The sequence below is a fragment of the Rhipicephalus sanguineus genome, chromosome 8, assembly GCF_013339695.2.
Source record: "Rhipicephalus sanguineus isolate Rsan-2018 chromosome 8, BIME_Rsan_1.4, whole genome shotgun sequence".
Lineage (NCBI taxonomy): Eukaryota > Metazoa > Arthropoda > Arachnida > Ixodida > Ixodidae > Rhipicephalus > Rhipicephalus sanguineus.
In genome coordinates, this window is record NC_051183.1 from 138,529,581 (window position 1) to 138,550,565 (window position 20,985).

A 20,985-nucleotide genomic window follows, 5' to 3' on the forward strand; every position below is an offset into this window, starting at 1 on the left:
AGAAGTAACACCACCTGAGCTAGTGACGGCGCCACGCGACTGTTCGCGTTATATTTAAGGCCAAATCCTATATGTGTGAAAATGCACGCGACAGCGACCCGACGTAGATCGCCTTCGTGCAAGCTGACGCTTGCATGGGCATACCCCATACACGTGACGGCTTTGGCGAGCGAACACCAGTGTTGCTGGCATGAGGCCGTCTACTTGTAATTTGTAATCTGTGTAATAGAGACTGTTCGTCGCGTGTCGTTTGATCATATTTGATATGCTCGGTAAAATGCCAAATTACCGGAAAACGATGTTTTGTTTTCGCAGTGAACCTTCAAAAAGCCGGGCCGGGCCGTGCCGGGCCCGGGATTGTGGTTTCGTACGTCGGGCCGGGCCGGGCGGGCTCGCAGCCCTTTGCCGTCGGGCTCGGGCGGGCCTTCGACAAAGTCAGCGGGCCCGGGCCGGGCTCGGGCTCGGAAATACGGCCCGTGCACATCTCTAGTTCAGGCCACACCGGCTCCGAGTGACGCAAGCCACGACCAACAGCATGCTTTAAGATTATTAATTTAAATGCTAGGAGCATATTGAGTAAAGCTGATGCGGTAGAAGCAGTGATCCTGGAGCATGAGCCAGACATAATGATTATAACAGAGACATGGCTACATAAAGATGTACAAGATTCGGAAGTGACACCTTCAGGCTATGTAATTGTCAGAAATGATCGGCAAACCAGAGGAGGCGGTATCACTTTCCTTATCAAAGATTGCATTAAATTTTCAGTATTGGATGACAACTTTGACATAGAAATGCTATGGATTACGACTAGGCTAAATAATCGAACTGTGTATATTGGAGCACTATACAGGGCCCCAAATTCTTTGGATACAATAAAAAAGCTAAGAGATTTTATGGATTCAAAGTTTAGTCTGCATGATAACTTTGTTTTGTTAGGTGACTTTAAAGGGACACTAAAGGCAAATATTAAGTCGACGTTGATGTTGAAATAGCGGTCCAGAAACCTCGTAGTGCTACTTTTATGCCAAGGAAGTGCTTATATTTTGAAATGAAATCACGTTTTAGTGGTCCGCATCGCGTTAGCGCACTTCAAATCACCCGCCTGAAATCAGACTTTCATACGTCACTGCTGCCGTGCCCAACATTGCCCGCCTTTACTGCGCGGCCGCCGACACTAGTAGCAGCAGAGCGAAAGTAGCGGGTCCCACACAGCAGCAACAACGGCCATCGAAGCCATCGAAGCTTGCCGGAATCGCCGCAATGGATGTGGACGGAGAACTTGACAACGAGACATTGGCTCGCGACGCTGGGCTCCAATTCAGCGAGAGGGTTCATTCCGCGGCACCCAGTGAAAAGACACATCGGTTTCCTTGCTGCAGCACTGGCGTTGTGCACCATTCGGGCATCCGGCAACATCACATGCATGCGGCATTTTGTCGAACTTTCTGTCAGAGCGACTTTCACGAGCGCGCGAAACACACGCGGCAGTACGCGATACCGAAACTACCACTTAGACGCGACCGCGTGAGCGAAGCAGAGTGCCGGGCCAAGCCAGTTCGGCAAAAACGGAACCTTTGAACCACGCGCGCCTTTCCCCATGACAACGCCACAGAGGTTCTCTCTTCCATGAATCAAACGGAAACGAACAAACAGCATTTTATTACGTCTTTTGATGCACGGAAGGTTCTTTTTTTATTGCTGCTAGTTTGATTACTAGTGATTTATTGTAGGCAGACTCTCATACGTCATCGGGATCACTTCGAAAATGTCCCACTCGTGGCGCTCATCATGTGATACATTTAGCTTAATTTCTCGGTAATTAGGGCACTGCTGTTAATAATACTGCTGTTTTAGAAGTTGTCATACATTGAGCTTTCACTCTGACATAAATTGTTATTTGCCTTTAGTGTCCCTTTAAAGGAGTCCTGACACAAAAACTTTCGCCCCGCGTTTCTTTGCTGCAATGTGTTGCTGGGGGCCTGTTAGTCATAACACGGCACATCGTTTGCTGCAGCGCGCGACAGATAATTAATTACAAGCTCCTCATTACCGACACAGCCTCAGTTTCGGTTTGACAGAGCTCCAAAAAGGACAAGCCGCCGGGTGCAACTATCACCACCTAGCGAGTGAAACGCTCGGTCACGTGAGCACACAGAACAGTGATGCATTTCCGCGCGGTCTGTCGTCGTCGGGCTCATCGTCGTTCGTCGTCTGATGGCGACGATTTTCTTGCAGCGGGGATGAAAGGAATTTTCGACGTGGCGAATCACTTCAGGTTTGACCCGATGGCGAGGAGCGATTCGTCGGGAAGCGCGTTAAAACAGAAATGGCGGCTACGACGTCATCATAACTTGTACCGGCTGCAGCGGTTACGTAGGGGAAGTAGGGGGGTCACCTCGGGTCACCTCCGAGGGTGTCAATGCACTAGGTGCGGCCTGTAATGCTGGATCGCGCTCGCGAACTTCAAAATTCATCTAAAATACCTTCCAAGCTTTATTCGCTGTCGATATTTTGCAGATGGTACACGCACGTACACGGGAATCGATCCAGCAGGCTATCTCGGCCGAGAAATTTTGTGTCAGTACCCCTTTAACCTACCGGGAATAGACTGACTATCTCACTCTCCGGGAACAGAGCAAATAGCAAGTACTGAGCAACTACTGGAACTAGTATTCTCTTACGGGCTAACGCAAATTGTTACTGATTTTACCCGGATAGGTACTACAAGGTCATCGGTCCTTGATTTAGTATTTCTGTCACCTGAACTGCGGCATCTTTAAAGACGATAGTCTTTCTTGGGGAACTTAAACGCAGAAATTTTGGTCTGTCTTTCTGTCTGTCTTTCTGTTTGTCGGCACGTCACTCGATTCAGCCACCCGGCCAAAGTTGAACCACTTGCCCAAGGGCCAGCCATCTTGAACGGCTGACTATGTTCATACTTGTGTACATTGTTGATCAAAAAGCAAAAAGTACGCATATCTGAGGCGCCACATCACTAGGTAAGTATTAGGTGGTGTGTTCCTTTAATAGAAAATATAGATACGTAATTCTAAAGACCCTAGTTTCTTAAGCTGCGCTGAAACCTGCCTTCCTCCGTGCCCACTGCACGAGCTCATTGTTGTGTTTCGGTTTCGGTTCAGTATTGCACTGTACGAATGCCATGGGGCGCCGCTCTGGCATCCCTGTTTTACCCAGGAGAGGTGTAAATAATAGAGGGTGTGGACAGTACTCGTTGAGTGCGGACGTTTCTTCTGCTTCGGCGCTTCGCTCCAAACCGCGTGTTCGGGCTGACTGGCGTCCCCGCCGGTCGTGTTGGTCACCGCCGGTCTTCGCCTGCTGCTGCGCCGGGACTACCAGCCCGCAACACAGCACTCATGTTTCCCGACGTATTGCCAGATGGCGTCCATATCTCACGCAGCGGTTCTTCTATCGTCTTTAGACGGCATTTGCAGCGAAGCACGAGATACGGTACTACAAGGTCATCGGTCCTTGATTTAGTATTTCTGTCACCTGTACTGCGGCATTTTTTTTTTTTTGTTGGTGGCTGCGATGTCGTAGAGGGTCTCTCTGATCACAAAATGGTAGTAACGCGCCTAGCAATGTCTTCAGACACTTCCAGTAGACACACATTTAGCATTGTAATGAACTTTGTGGCCGCAGACGACTTAGCCATTCTAGACTACCTTGAACAATCATTTGATAATTTTCTGGTCCTTTACAATGCTGGCTGTAGCACTGACAGATTATAGCAGTCATTTTCAAATGTCGTTGCAAAGTGTGTTGATTGTTATGTACCCAAGGTTGTGAAACGTATTCGTAAAACCAATCCTTGGATTACTAAAGGAATTATTCATGTGAAAAGAAAACTGAAACGAAAACAGAAGTCTTGTTCGAGAAATAGTACCTCTGAAAACAAAGCCTGCATTAAATCAATGCGGCAAGAACTGAAACGACTAATCAAGGAATCCCAAGGATAAATTTTACAATGTGACACTGAAAAAATTCTTGCATGAAGCCCCCTCAAAGTTCTGGCGCTATATAAACCCCCCGTCAAGTTCTAGCCAATTATTCGAGGGACCTACTCAGCAATGTGTTGATGACTTTAATACCTTTTTACTTAATTTGAATATTTGAATCTTTTACTTAATTTGAATATAAGAAAGAGCCCTGGCCCTGACGGTATACCCAACGAGTTCTTGTACAGATACGCATAATGGACTTCCCGTTTTCTTACTAAAATATTCCAGTCTTCAGTACGTAACGGCTCATTTCCAACTGCATGGAAGTGCGCTAAAATCACGCCTGTGCACAAAAGTGGCTCTCATTTAGAAGTGAAGAATTACCGTCCAATCTCGCTCATTAGCACATGCTCAAAATTACTGAAACACATCATTAACAAACATCTGTTGGCCTATCTCGATAGCCATAACATATTGTTTCCAAATCAGCATGGATTCCGCCAAGGCTTATCAACGACAACCCAACTACTTGAATTTGTCCACGATCTTTCCAAAGCAATAAATTCGCGTAGTCAAACTGACGCGGTGTTCATGGATTTCGCGAAAGCATTTGATAAGGTGTCCCATGCAAAATTGTTATATGAAATTGATAACACGTTTCAAAATAGTTTGCTCACGACATGGTTTGAATCTTATCTTACTTCTCGGCAGCAGTTTGTTCAAATAAAAGATAAGAAGTCTAGTCTGGTTGCAGTAAATTCTAGAGTTCCGCAGGGTAGTGTACTGGGCCCTCTCTTATTTTTATTGTTCATAAATGATCTACCAAATGATGTCAGTGTCCCGATTAGGTTGTTCGCTGATTATTGTGTTGTGTATAGCAGAATTGAGACTCAACATGATCAAATTAACTTAAACCGCAACCTTGACTGGCAAATGACCTTAAACCCAGAAAAAACAGTTTTTATGTCTATAACTAGAAAGAAAAAGATGCTGAATTATGACTACCGGATTGACGACGTCAAGCTCAAGCGTGTAGATAAGTACAAATATCTCGCAATATTGTTTACACCTGATTTGCGATGGAATTCCCATATTGACCATGTCTGCTCGAAGGCAACTAAGGCACTATACAGTCTCAGGCGTAACCTTTATCGGGGCCCCCCTCATATAAAGTGCCTTGCTTACAAAACTTTAGTCAGGCCAATTATTGATTATTCCAAAATTGTATGGGACCCTTATACTCAGTCGAACTGCAATAAAATAGCAAGGGTACAACGACTTAGCGCTAGGTTCATATTTAATAAATATTGTCGGCAATATTCTCCTTCCGAGCTCTGTGCGCAAGCGGGTCTAGAAAGTTTGGAAATTAGGACGAAGATTGAGAGACTAAAATTTATTTTCCAGTTAATCCATAATCAGTTTAAACTTACCCATACAGCTTTCTTTCAGGTTAGCACGCAGGAACATTCCAGGCATCGCCATAGTATGTACATCGTGCCCCTTGCCTCTCGTAATGACTGCTTTAGGTTCAGTTACTTCCCCCGTGTTATCGATGAATGGAATATGTTACCCGATTCCACTATCAGATGTACTTCGCTAGCGTCATTTGAAGAAAGTGTCAAACGGCATTTCAGTGTATAGCATTGCGGCTACATTAACTTTCGTTCTGCGTATATGCTTTGATAGTCTCGCGATGCTGCCTACGTTTGTCCTTTGCTTTTGAACACGATGTATTTTACCCTGCTCTCTGCTTGTCCTCTTTAGTATGCTTTTGTCATTTCTTTTTGTATATTTTCGCTGTTGTTTGTAACAACCCTGCAAAATATCACTAGAATTTTGTAGCAAATTTTGCCTGTAAACTATGTGCACCTTCCACCCTGTAACGGCCCTCTTCAGGGCTAACAGTATCAATAAATGAATGAATGAATGAATGAATGAATGAATGAATGAAAAAAGAAAAATCGTTGCTGTGACCTATAGTTCACTAACGCAACTGACGTCATACAATTTTATAAAATATGCCTCAGCGAACTCTCTTGCAACGGTATCACGACTTCGCTCTTTCTACAGATAACATGGGCTCACACGTGCACGAATTGCAGTGACGCAGTAGGTGCAACCCAGTTCCTTCACGGACAGCGTGCATGATGTCGCATGAATACATGTAGAAAAAATAGAATTTCGCATAAGAATGCGCCTTATCAGTATCTCCTTCAAAACAGGGTGGCGACATGTATGTCCCGACCTTACTAGCTCCGACTTTTTCCCTCTTCATCCGAGACTATTTCTGCACTCTATTTCTGTGTCGCATAAACTAGTATACTATACAAGGCTATGCGACGCTTTACCCTCTCCCCTCCTCCTTTCCTTCATCCTCACATCACAACTCTTCTCTTCTCTTTCCCACCCCCTTGCTATATACTCATTCTTTTCGTCCACTTTACTTTCTTCACATTTTATCCTAATTACAACAAATAACACCCCCTATACTTTCCTTGGCGTTATTGTCTGTTAGTTCTAAATAATATTGTGTCTAACAAACAAAAAACGAGCCCTTAAGAGTCACCTTCTTTCCTTCATTCATAGCGAGGGTCTCTTTAATGGACCTTTTCCGGGTAGGTAGTGTGCGCATGCGCGCCGGCTTCTACGAGGCACGCGCCATGGTTTTTGGTGGCTAAAACGCGACGACAGGTGCGGACCAAGCGACATCTGGTGTCACTAACTTGCAAAATTTTCCCCCAAAGAAAGGTGCGAAAGCTGTCCTCGGAGATTGTCTACCGGCGCTCGTTGGACAATTTCGGAGGCCAAGGGCCACCAGTTTCGATTTGAGCAATCTCCACTGGAGGTGCTGTTGGGATTATTAAGTGCGAATGCACTTTATAAGCGACCCTGAATCCGCCGTCCCATAGCAACGGCGCGAGGAGCGGAGAGGAGCGTCTGTAGCAACGGCGCAGCGACGTCACACCCCACGTGACTGCGCGCGCTCCGCCTCCTCACCGCGGTTTGCGCGGGCGCGCGCCGGCTCCGCACCGCTCTTCTAGGTGGCATTGGGTGCAGTGCTTCGCCGCTCCTTCTCTCGCCGTTCGCTCTCTCTCCTCCCTGCGCCCCACTCTCCCGTCCGCTGGCTGGGCGCCTCTCAAGAAGAAATGTGTGCTCGAGCAGCGCCTCCTCTATTTTTCTGTGCCTGGGCGAAGGAGCGGAGAGCAATGGGAAGCGGCCGTCGGTGTTAGTGCGGCTTTTAGCCGCCACGCGCCGCCACCGAAGTAGAGCTGCGGTCGCACCGTCGCTCACGGAAACGCAGGTTCGCAGCTGTTACATTGTTGAGTTTTTGGCTGTATTTGCGCTGTTTGAAGTGTAATTAAAACGTTTGTAAACATAAATGGTGAAGCACTTGTCGCTCTTGGCAATAAGAATTTTTCTGAAGGCATGTGTTTTTTGCGGCTGTTGCTGATCGAGCCGCTCGCGCGTCGTCTGCTGAACCGACATGAGCACGGGCAAGTGATGCGCGGAAAATTGTTCTTTCACCATTACGTTCGCTTGTCTGCAAGTCGGTTTTTCAGTGTCTGAGAGTCAAGTTTTGAAAGCAGTGTAGCTAATACTGAAAGCTTCGACGCTTCAAGAGCCCCGATGCGCGCTAACGTCTACTGGTGTAGCAGACTACACGCAAGCCTTGAGTGCATGTGCTAACTAGCACGAAATGTCGCTAGACTGCTTCCAAGGAGGCACGTGATCTCACGTTCCCTTCGTAAATCTTTTGACAAGTACATTTGTTTCCACTGGGAGGAAGCAACAGCTGGTGCCAAAAAATGAGGAAGCATATGTCGAGTGATTCCATCATTTCAGATCTTAAAGCAATTTTATCGTGATAGTACGAAAAACAAACAAAAACAGCTCCTTCATCCACGCGCTTCTTGCAACACTGCCCGATGTTTGTGAACAGACGGTGTTCAAGTCTAAAGTCGTAGTGTTGACTTTTAACTTGAGCTGTGACAATGTACAGAGCAATTGTCCATTGTTTCACCGGCAGCACTTGCAGTGTCCATTGGCTCCGATTCCTTAGCTTCGGGACCTAATGTCAGCGTTGCACATGGCGGCGGTCGCGAGGCAGCGTTGCTACTGGTGCATGTTGACTGTTCGGTCACAGCGCGGTCACCTTTAGTGATACTTGCCATGCTTCGTCCAGTCGTTACCTTGGGCTGCAAATGTGAGGGGTAGTCTGCAAAGACTGATGGTACTGCATCCTTCTTGAGGCACCATCTTTTTCTTTTTATGAAGTCATCTGGTTGAGAATGGCGGCTACATACCCTTGTGCAGTTCGAAGTTGTATTAGGCGACCAATTATATCCCACCTAATCGCTGCAAGCCACCACTCCCGTACACCAGCTGCAGCTGGTATTTCATGGAACGAAAGCGCACCAGTGTTTTCTTTCCGCTCGATTTGCACAATGATACGCAACAATACGACATACCGAGGCATGCGGAGCACGTGGTTGCAAAATCCTGAAATATAAAATAAAACACGAATACAATCATATTCGAATACAATATTCGCACCGGCATCACGGCCAAACAGACTGCATGCGGCATACGTACCTGGGAAAGCCTGTGAGAAGTGCGAATTCAATTAAAGTCGAATGTAAACACGCATTCGGGAGCTTCGTAATACACGCGGCCGTTCAGCGCCAGCTTCCCGTAGTCTTAGGGAGCCTACATGACCGTACGTAGTCTACTTGCACAGCGCCGCCACGCGGCAGCGGCGAGCGGTGGCGGAGCGCGCGCTCGACGGCCTGAGGAGAGCGTTCGCCCAGGCACTGAAAAATACAGGAGGCGCTGGCTCGAGACGCCGCTGTGAAACGCCAACGGCGACCACAAGGCTGAGATTATGGCCGTCAGGTACAATGACAACACAAACAGGTGCTGATGAATGTGTAAATAAATGGTTACGGTACAAATCCTCGTCTCGTCATTAATTTACGCCATTAAAATTACTGCGCCGTGTACTCTCGGCGCAAGAAATGCATTCGCATTTCCCCAGGATTACCTTAGCTCGTAAAAAGATCACGTGTTACGTGACGCCAACAGGCAGGAAAAAAGCCGGCAGATCCCACGCATTGTGGGAATCGATGCAATGCGAAGCAGCCAGCAAAGAGCTGCATACATCGTCTTGTCTGTCATTGAGGAAAATGCGTGTCATGGTTTTCATGTTAAGTCGTGTTATTTATGTTCGCCGCACAGTCACGTCGCAAGATACCAATTTTGGTGTATATCAAGCTAGCGAAACGGCCACCAGCGCCCCATGAGCGTGGCACGTAGGTCATGCTGTACATGACATGCGTGTCATAATTTTCATGTTAACTCGTGTTATTTATGTTCGTCACACAGTCACGTCGCAAGATACCAATTTTGCTGTATATCAAGCTAGCGAAACGGCCGCCAGCGCACCATGAGCATGGCACGTAAGTCATGCTGTACATGACATGCGTGTCATGATTTTCATGTTAACTCCTGTTATTTATATTCGTCACACAGTCACGTCGCAAGATACCAATTTTGGTGTATATCAAGCTAGCGAACGGCCGCCAGCGCACCATGAGCGTGGCACGTAAGTCATGCTGTACATGACATGCGTGTCATGATTTTCATGTTAACTCGTGTTTTTATGTTCGTCACACAGTCACGTCGCACAATACCAATTTAGGGATTGATCAAGCTAGCGAAACGGCCGCCAGCGCCCCATGAGCGTGGCACGTAAGTCATGCTGTACATGACATGCGTGTCATGATGTTCATGTTAACTCTTGTTATTTATGTTCGTTACACAGTCACGTCGCAAGATACCAATTTTGGTGTATATAAAGCTAGCGAAACGGCCACCAGCGCACCATGAGCGTGGCACGTAAGTCATGCTGTACATGACATGCGGGTCATGATTTTCATGTTAAATCGTGTGTTATTTATGTTCGTCTCACGGTCACGTCACGCAATACCAATTTCGGGGTAGATCAAATAGCGAAACGGCCGCCAGCGCACCATGAGCGTGACACGTAAGTCATGCTGTACATGACATGCGTGTCATGATTTTCATGTTAACTCGTGTTTTTATGTTCGTCACACAATCACGTCGCACAATACCAATTCCGGGGTAGATCAAGCTAGCGAAACGGCCGCCAGCGCACCATGAGCGTGGCACGTAAGTCATGCTGTACATGACATGCGTGTCATGATTTTCATGTTAACTCGTGTTTTTATGTTCGTCACACAGTCACGTCGCACAATACCAATTTCGGGATTGATCAGGCTAGCGAAACGGCCGCCAGCGCACCATGAGCGTGGCACGTAAGTCATGCTGTACATGACATGCGTGTCATGATTTCATGTTCATTCGTGTCATTTATGTGCGTCACACAGTCAAGTCGCAAGATACCTATTTTGGTGTATATAGAGCTAGCGAAACGGCCGCCAGCGCACCATGAGCGTGGCATGTAAATCATGCTGTACATGACATGCGTGTCATGATTTTCATGTTATGACTTGTCATTTATGTTCGTCATACAGTCATGTTACGTCATACCAATTTTGGTGTACATTCGATTAACGAATCGACCAGGAGAGCACAAAGTCGTAGGCGGCTAGATAGATAGATAGATAGATAGATAGATAGATAGATAGATAGATAGATAGATAGATAGATAGATAGATAGATAGATAGATAGATAGATAGATAGATAGATACGCTCAAAGTCGCAGAAGTTCGCTAAGAAATGCTTCGCATTTAAAAAGTGTTCCACACTCCATTGCTGCGATCGGCGCTGACTAACACTCCTAGGTTTAAATCCACATATATACCCCATAAAGTGGACGGCATGATATGGGGAGGACGAAAGCCGCCGTAGCTCAGTGGTAGAGCATCGGGCGCGTTATTCGAAGGTCGCAGGTTCGGTCCCTGCCGGCGGCAAGTTATCTTTTCGTCCATTTTACTTTCTTCACATTTATATTCTAATGACTACAAATAACACCCCCTATACTTTCCTTGGCGTTATTGTCTGTTGTGGGCGGGTGATGTACAAGTGATTTGGCTCTCTGGGTAACCGAAGTTCGACTCACATTAAGACGGCACGTGCAATGAACAATTTCATTACTTTCAAGATCAGTTTTGTTTTTTTTTTTTTTTTTGCTCGCTGGGAGCCAAACCATAAATCCATGCCATTTCTGTATAACATAACCGATCTCGAAGGCCCTGCTTTTGCTGGCTGCATATGCCAGAAGCTTGAGAACTGAAAATACGTCCTAGGCGCCATCAAAACATTAAAACCTCTGCTACAGTACGCACGCTAAGCGTAGCTCGATATTGCATAACAAACATTTTGCGTGACAAAGTTGCGCTATCTAGCGCCACCTTGCGACAGGAGTGCATGTTTAAAGGTTTATTAACATGGCCTCTGAGACAACCAACGCACGTCAGATTTCGCGCCGCAGTAGAGCCAACATAGCTTTTCTTTTTTTAAATCTTATCTTGGACAAAAATAGCAAATGCATGAGCTGTTCTTGTGCAATGACTCTTGACTCAAAACGTGGGCACAATAATGGTGCTGCGATTTTCATATCAGTGAATACGTTCGCTATCAGTGGATGAAGCGAGTGCACACAAACGAGCATTCATATATGATCATGTATATGATTCATATGAATGTCTATGCAAATATGATTACATGGTTTTGATGCGCCATGTACGGATGCGGATGTCCGTTTTTTTAACATTCCCCTTATTTTCACTACAGTGTATTTTCACGTACGCTGTGATGACGATGCCAATGGTAATAAAGACGCCGAAAGACGCAAACATACGCAAACATTGTGTATTTTGCGCAGAGAGGTTTCATTATGTGCCGTTCTAGCAAATTTTAATAACTTTCCGTGTAGTCTAACAATATCTGCGCGCTATTGGGCAGTCTCTGCGATCACATTCATTTTCGCTGTCTGAAGTGTCCTACGCTGGCGACGTGCGACGTCGATCGCGGGAAGTTCGCCTCACCCGTTCGGCGTTTCCGTGGTTGTGTGGGATTCCGAAGTTTATTTTGGACAGTTCGTAAACATTCGAAAAAAGCCCGTGCAGCTCCCGCCGCTTGCGTCCGCTAACATGAAACATGCAAAGGGCCGGACAGCCTCAAGTTTAGTCATCGTGCATTAATGGATGTATCAGGTAAGCCTTGGGACTTCTCGAGCGAGTGCCGTCGCTCTCGTCGACGACGTTGGGGGGCAAGGTGGGGAAGGAAACCGCTCGGCCGAGCGAGCGATGATGGTTGGGCTTAACGCAATTAGTGCTGCTGTTAATTGACGCGCGATTTGCGTACATAGCACGTCCTCGGGTGCACCGTGCGTGCTCGGTCGCACTCGAGCTGAGCCTCGGGGCGCGGCCGGTGCACGATACGCGGACGCAAATTCGCTCGGCCCAGCGGCGAAGTCTGTCCTTCCTGCTTCGCTAATTTGCTTTTATTTTTTTCCTCGGCTGCGCTTTCCCTCCGCTCGCCCTGTTCCGTGCGAGAAACACGGATTCCGTCGTCGACACCAATTTCTGGACTGGGTATGACGCGCGGCATTGGATGTAGCCTCGTTCGTAACTGGGAGAAAAAAAAAAAGCTCGGCATATATTTTTTTTCCGTCTCTTTTCTGCTCTGAGAGAGAGAGAAAACGCGCTCGCGGCCGTTTCGGCGTGTACGACTGCTGGCCTGTTCCGGGCTCTGACCGGACGAACCTTTCGACGCCTGTGTCGAAGCACATCGCAGCTGCTGCGTCCATGCACGACGCACAGCGTCTGTGGCCATGTGTGGCGTCGCTAAACGCGGCCTCATAAGCGCACCTGCGTTATGCATGGCACGCGCAAACGCTTCAGAGTAGATGCCCTGCAACGCTTGCAAGTTGGCAAAGTTCATTCGGCTCTTTCTCGTAACCGTTAAAAGTTTAATAGCGTCTGCTGCCAGGCTTGTGATTACATGGCTAGGAGTGGTCAGAGATGGTTGAATATAGTTGCATATGGTTAGGAGCACGAAAGAGCATATGCACTACGCAGAAAGCGATTTGGTGTACCATGACATGATGAGTGAAATACTCTGCCTGATTTTAAGTTGAAATGTGGGCGAAACTCGCCTCCTTCGCTTTGCAGAGCATTCGAGGTTTCCTCGTGTGTTTATGTAGTAGGCTGAATGTTCAGAGATGCTGCAAGGATTATGGGTGCACATCGAGTTTGCCTTAACTTCTGTTGGTATAATGTCTCAAGAGTAGTAAGGAGTGCTTATAGCTTGACGCAGGCAGTTCAGTCTTATGTAGGAATAAAAATCGTTGTGCAATGAGGTAACAGGCACCTGGGCTGTGATATTTATTCCTTAGTTGTGACAATACACATGACAAGTCTTGTGTTAATATAGCTACAGAATTAAGGATGCTTTAATACAGAAGCTGCTAGAGTCCAATCGAGACCTTGGTTTCATTCGTCTCCTAGTTCAAAGCTCGCAACTTGTCCAGCACACTCGCGAAGTTCACAAGGGAGCCCTAATTTGCTGCGAACAAAACCTATTCGAACTTGCATTAAAGGGTTACTGACACGAAAATTTTCAGTTGTCGTTTTTTGCGTCAAATGAAAGGCCAGGCTCTTAAGAGCCTAGAAAAGGTAGTGCTAAGCACGAGTACACCCTGAAAGAGTAATTACAGTATATTTTTAAAAGTTAGTTTCGGTTCCTACTGTACCCTGACGTCGCAACGCGGTATTAGCTTCTTGTCATATGCTCGCACAATATATAGTGACGTTTCCACAGCCGCTCCGTACCATGGCTCCGTTGGTGACGCACAAGAGGCCATTTTGAATGTTTTTTTGACGCACAAGTGGCCATCTTGGAAGTTTTGGTACCTGACGTCACCACAACTAGCCAGATTGCTTCGTGAAGTTGCCAGAATTAGTACTGTAGCCTGACGTCACGATAGTGTCGATGTCGGTAGGTGCGCCATAGGAAAAATTGACTTTAATATCAAAATAAAATATGTTATCAGCATTTGCTGAGCTTCACACTTGTTCAGAGCCGTCTCTGCATACAGGAGATTTGTATGGCAGAGTAAACTCTCCTTCGAAAAAAGGTGTCAGTACCTCTTAAAGCGACACTAAAGAGAAACAATGAATCGGTTTTAGATTGATAAATTGTGCTCTGAGAACTCTAATGTCGTTAATTTCACCATCATAGGTTTATTAATAGAAGAGAAAATAAAGTTCAAAGTTTCATTTTAAATTTCACGCCGAAAGCTCCCCACGTGACGTCATGGGATTTCAAAGTGTACTTATTCACATCTTGGCGCCATTGGCCCAACAAATTTACCTCAAACTTGGTATTTTATGTCTATGGTCCCTTCAGAGGACAATGTACTTCATTTTTTACCGATTAGGAACTATGTAGTCCCTAGTAGGCGGCGTCAAAACATGTGACGTCATGGCAAATGGTCCAGAAACTTCAAGGTGGCGTCGCCACCTACATTTTGTTCTTGCGCGTTTTCTCGCTTACTAAGCGTCTTCTCGCAGCGAACGTGGTGCTTTTGGTATCGCGAAAGAGTACTTTACTAATATGAGAAAAATCGTTTTGCTCTTTAGTGTCCCTTTTAATACCAAGTTGTCAGCTGTGGTGCAGGATGTTGTATTATGTCGCAAAGCTTAAAAGCACCTTGTATTGCAGAAAGATTATGTAAGACTATGACAGAAGTCTGCATTGGTGTTCATTTGTTCATAATAACTAAAGGACGAAACTAAAGGGAAAAAGATTGGCCAACTAGCACGAATTTACTTGGAAAGTAGCTTTTGAGTTGACAAAAGATTCATTTTAATCGGCAGTGTGAACATTCTACAGCGAGAAAATTAAGAGGGTGGTAGATGACAGCAGAGGGACACTGAATGTGGTGGACTAGTTCTCCGAGAAGCTCACAAAGTAGATTCACGAAAGAAAACAATTATCATCCATGTGTCTGTAGCAGGGCACGTAGCCAGAATTTTTTTTTCGGGGGGGGGGGGGGGGGGGCCCAAGGCCTAATTGTTCCGAAAGAAAGTATTTCCATGGCAAAAAATAAACAAAAGTTGCCCAGGAATATAGAAGGCCGGACAAATTTCGGGGGGGGGCCCGGGGCCCCCCGGGCCCCCCCCTTGCCTACGTGCCTGGTCTGTAGCACAAAGCATTTTTTTCTTTGATGGTTAAAGGGGCACTAATGAGAAAAACAATCTTTCTTGGTATTAGTACATTACGGTTTCACAATACCGAAAAGCACCACCTTAGCACGAGAAGTCCCTTGGTAGCGAGAAAATGCAAAGTGGTGACACTGCCCGCACCAGTTTGCCATCACATCGTAAGTTTTGGGCAGTGTCTGCTAGCGCCTATGTAATCGTTTGGCACTAAAAGTATGAGTTACACCTGTTTTAAGGGACACAGGTCTTAACATAGCAAGTTTCAGAAAACTTTATTGGAACCAGTGTGGCTAAAATATGCAAAAAAGGCTTTGATCGTTTTCGTTTGCATTATCTTCTGTTAGTTCTCGTTTAATATTGTGTCTGACAAAGAAAACGAGCCCTTAAAAGTATATTCTTTCCTTCATTTGAATGAAAGAAGGGGGATGAGGGGAAAGACATGGAATTTGTCACATCGCACTGACAATAATGTGCTGAGGTTTTTGATGCGAGATTCATATATGAAGCTTGACCTCATTTTCTCATTTAATAATTATACAGTGATTGGTAAACGAGGTTCTGAATGAATACATTTATTTGTCTGAATTAACTTAATATTTAACTTTAGTGTCCCCTTACAAGAAGCCCATACAGGTTATCTTGTGGCTGCAAATAAGGTCGCTGAAAATTTTCTTTCATTTGCTGGTATTGATGAATCAGACGAAGGCTTACATGTTTTAATGAAGAAATTTTTAACAAAAGAAATCCAATTCAAAGTGCTGCTGTGTTGGTTCTGAGGTATTTTTAATTAGGCCGCAACAAAAGAAAGCCTGCTTGCGTGGGCAACACTGATTGTCTTAAGTGGAATTGATAGTTATTCCTATTATACTTCTGATTAGAAAATGAGTAAATATTTCAGCTACACATTACCAGTAAACGGCTTTGAATCTACAGCCTTTTGCTGTGTTACCTATATGTAAAATTGAACTTGTACGTAATTAAACCTGTTAATGGGGGCACAGATTTTTAAACTTGGAAAGTGTGCTGGCAAGCATGAAGTGCTTTGAATAATTCACTGGAATTGTTGTTCCTTTGAGCCAATTCCGAATTTCAATACTTGGGTTGTTGATGAGTCATCACATCAATGTAGCTCTGCTCCTATGATCTCTGCAGCTCTGCAAATGGGCTTGTATGGAAGGAGGATTGCATGCCCACTCTCTTATATAAATGAGCAACACCATTATACCCCAGCTTGATTTACAACACATGAGCAAGTTTTTGTCTTTTCATGAAACCATTGACCAATATTGTTGAGGGTAAGGAAGGACACAACTTCCTTCCTTCTTGTGCTCAATAATATTGTCAATCATGCAACAACTCAATAAGTAATTTTTAGGCTGGTGTTAGGAATGGCATCTTTACAACTGTATCAAAGTATGCTATGTTTAGCAACCTTTGTACTTGCCGAGTGTGACCCTTTTAGATGTGAGACGCGGTATGCTTTATCATGTATAACTGATTAAGAAACACTAACTGGCAAAAAGATGCTAGCACAACCTTCGTCTAGTTCTTGTTTTTTGTTCCTGATTGCCTGAGTGCAGTAGTGTTTGTGATCTTCAGGCATATAGCCCGATGCTGATGTAATGACATTGTCAAAGAACTTCGCTTGTTGAAAAAAAAAAAAGCTACTGCTTTAAAAATTTTGCACTAGCTCAGAAACTAGTACTTGTAGCAGTAATACTAACAAGCACTTGGTAATGCTTCCAGGATTACACGCAAGAAGTACTCAGTAAAGTGCACAAGGGAATGATTGCTGCTGTAACTTAATTGGTAGAGCACGGGCGCATAATCTGAAGGTTTGGGTTCGGCCCTCCACGACAGCAAGTCATCGTTTTGTCCACCTTAATTCTTTTCCATTTGTGTCATAATTACTACGCTACAGTTAACACTGCAAATATGCCCGTATACTTTCCTTGGTCTCATTATCTCTTAGGCTGTGTGTGACAAAGAAGTGAGCCGCTTGATCAATTCCTTTTCTAAGAAATTGTGAGCCAGTGATATTTTAACAAGCACATTATAAATTATGGTTATTTACAGTGGCTCTCTCAGTTCACAATGTAATAATTCTTCGTATTAGTGTCACCCTTTTGTATAACTTAATGCTATAAAATAAAACATACCTTAGGAAATAAAATCAGAGGCCGAAAAATGTGATGTCTTTTGCGTTTCTCAGATTAATAAGTGAGAAATGAATTAATTGGTGACTCCCCAGGAATTGCATATAGTCTACGCTTATTATAGGCATAGACTACAATGACCGGTACTGCAGCCCAGTTCAAATTGCAGCACCGCCTTCACAACGTGAAGCACTTTTGCATGTTTAAGACAGGTAATTTTGTTGTTAGTTGTAGGATGAACAATTGAAAGTCGTGGCAAATTTTTAACAGGCATTCCTGATATGGTTTCGGCCTCAGCTAAAAAACAAGGTTTTCTTTTCCCAATATACCAACACCCTAGAAACAGTTGCAACCTTTGGGCATCTTTTTGTTGCACAGCACTAATTGTCCGCCTAGAATGGAAATGGTGTACTTGAATTCCTGCCCAGCTTGCTTGTGTTCTGGCTTGTACTGACTCCAGCATATACAATTCTTGAATGTACTGACATGGTGCTTGGGGCCTCGTTCATTTTTATTGAAGGGACTGACTGGCCAATTTTTATGGAACCTGTTTTCTTTGGCGCAACAGGTGTGCTTACTGGTCAGAGTATCTAATCACGGAATGGTAACAGAGAAATGCCCTGAAACATTCTCATGATCAAAATTTTTCGATCTGCGGAGACTGTGAAGTCATACACACAAATACATGCTGCAAGCAGTGGAAGCGCTAGAGCGTTCATGGTTGTGTGCGGCGGTTTGGCTTGCACATCGTGCACTCTGCGCGCATGTGCCATGGCTCAACATGTTTCACTAGTTGTGCCGCGAAAGCAGTGCTGCTTCTCAGCATGCAACTCCTTTTGCCATTTGTAAGCAGCACAGAATAGAGCCGGGGATGGATAATAATATACGTACCTACTAATTTTTTAGTATACATATGTGGCGCGGTGAAAGCTCAGACTACGTACGGAAAACAGAACACTCCAGTATCCCGACTTAAGGGTCTTCCGCTAGGCTGTATGGACATACCTTTTTTATTTCCTTTTTTTGTGACTTTTAAATGCGAGGAGAAAGGATGCTTGAATCAGGCTCTATTATTCAGTCTCTTCAATTTCACTAGGACATAATCACACGTTCTGGCCATTTGCCGATTCCCTTTAAAGGTTTGTGCCCTAGAAAAGATACTAGCAAGTGGTAAGGGCACCCTAAGCAGTAATGGGTAATGGGTTTTTTCAATAATCAAGTTTTCATTTCAGTACTTGGGAGATGTACGCATTATGTCGTCGCGATGCCTTAACTCTTTTGTACCTGTGATCGCTGTGGCTGCCCACATGTAAGTGCATATGTACACATGCGGCACTCTTGCTTGCTTATTCTTTTGTGTGTGGGCAGCATCGTTGTACCAACCTTTACTGCTACACTTCGTCAGAATGTTTTGCTCTTTCTTGTGTGATGTCACAAGAATGTCAGTGACCGCCTGATCTGGCATTTCGAGACTAACCTAAGTTTCAGATTAAAACGCGCTTTTGAACTTTCATATTTGCTAGGTGTCGCCCTTCTATAGATGAGAAGTGCGAGTTTCTAATACTGTGAAAATATCTTTGTATGCCATTAATGGCCCAAGCTGGTATGTTGTGGAACAAAGTAGCAATACTGAAGCTTTTCCCAACCACAGTTGCCTTTCAGGGTGCCTAGAACCTGTTACTGACTGCATCATTTGCATCTGCTGCAACATGAAATTTACTTTAGATCAGTCTGTCATCACTTGTGGCCTCTTTTGCATGCTCCATATCCGAGAGAACTGCTTTAAACATTCAACTCGGTTGGCAAGCCTAATAGAAGTTGTTTGAGATGGTTACGAAAAAGTGCAAACTGAACACGGACGCAGATGCACATAACACACACATGTGCTTTTTCATCCTTGTCTGGTTCGTGCTTTGCTAAATGTACTTATTGATTACCAACGTGCTCCAACAGCTACACTAGTGAACTTTATAGAAAACATTTATAAGAACCACTATAGTTTTACTCCACACTGTTGCTTATGTGTGTAGAGGAGCTGACAAAACAGGAAAGCCATACAAATTCGAGGAGCAGCATAATTATGTAATATTGGGCAGTGCACTCTGAAGTGTGTGTGGGTTCAGGAGTGCACATGCTTTGACTTTGAAATCCTTGAGGCCCCATTGGGAGTTTGAATTCCCAACAACATGGAGCACGTGCTGATAAACATTTGTGTTTCTCTTTTTCATGCGAATTCCCGGATATATACAAGGGTTAATTACTACAAAAGAGAAATAGAGCTTTTATAACCTGCATATTCTGCTTCACAATGGCATTTTGTAAACTGGACAGTACACATAACTCTGGCAGGGCACATGTCCACCTGAAGCAAGGAGTATGCTTTGCTTAAAGTACATACAATTAGCAAGTCTTATGTATGTGCTGTAGCCCCGCCACGGTGGTCTAGTGGTTATGGCGCTCGACTGCTGACCCGAAGGTCGCAAGATCGAATCCCGGCCGCGGCAGCTGCATTTTCGATGGAGGCGAAAATGTCTGAGGCCCGTGTACTTAGATTTAGGTGCACGTTAAAGAACCCCAGGTGGTCGAAATTTCCGGTGCCCTCCACTACGGCGTTCTCATAATCATATCGTGGTTTTGGGACGTTAAACCCCAGATATTATTATTATTATTATTATTATTATGTATGTGCTGTATTATTAGAAATCTATCCGCTGTGATGGTACAGTGGTTACGGCGCTCGGCTGCTGGCCCGAAGGCAGCGGGTTCGATCCCGGCTGCGGCGGTCGCATTTCGATCGAGGCAAAATGTTAAAGGTCCATCTACTGTGCGTCATCAGTGCATGTTAAAGAACACCAGATGGTCAAAATTTCCGGAGCCCTCCACTACGGCATGCCTCATTATCATATTGTGGTTTAGGTATGTAAAACCCTAGCAATTAAGTATCATTATTATTATTATTGTTATTAGCAATCTGAGAAACTGTACATATTCAAGCATACATGCAAATAAACTGGTGCGCTTTTGTAATGCACACTGTTTATTCTTGCAATGGCTTTTCATTCACTGGTGGCTGGGCAGGCAATCCTGCCAGCTCAAGAAGTGGTTGACGTGGTTCAAGTAGTGTGCGAAAGGGATGAAAAAGAGTTTTGTCTTATATGCATTGCTGTGTTGATGTGGCTATGCAAATTCTTGTGCGGGTTGCCTACTATGTTATCGTCATGCAGATGCGGACTTTGACTCGTACTGGGAGAATGAGTCTCGCAACAACAACCGCAACCGCATTCGAGTAGGCCGACAGTACCAGGCCACTGTGCCTCCACTGCTGAGGCCAGGTGAGTGATTTCAAGGAAACTAGTGCATATTGGTAAATTATCATTCTGAATTGTGTACAGGCTGTATGCTTTGTTGCTGTGCCTATACATGAGTGAGTAAATCACAAGTTTTTCTTCTATATAAAGCCGAGAAGACGCAAAAGTGAAACTTTGCCTTGAAAAGTCACCACACCAGTCAATTGGGATGTTGTGGATTTTGACATTTGTTTGGGATGCATTACTGTGTTATTAGTAAACATGGCATCGGGCTCAGAGTGAGAATGAACTTAAAAATTCTCTTGAACATATAAGCTTCCTTTATGGCCCAGAATTAAAAAGAAGACA

At 44.9% G+C, this 20,985-nt stretch overlaps 1 long non-coding RNA gene across 1 annotated transcript; it reads left to right on the forward strand.

Moving 5' to 3' along the window:
• Positions 1 to 11,970: 11,970 nt before the first annotated feature.
• On the forward strand, positions 11,971 to 20,624 carry LOC125759607 (uncharacterized). Its single transcript, XR_007417236.1, has 2 exons — positions 11,971 to 12,161; positions 20,554 to 20,624. It is a non-coding gene; the product is annotated as an uncharacterized LOC125759607 (long non-coding RNA).
• The last annotated feature ends 361 nt before the right edge of the window (positions 20,625 to 20,985 follow it).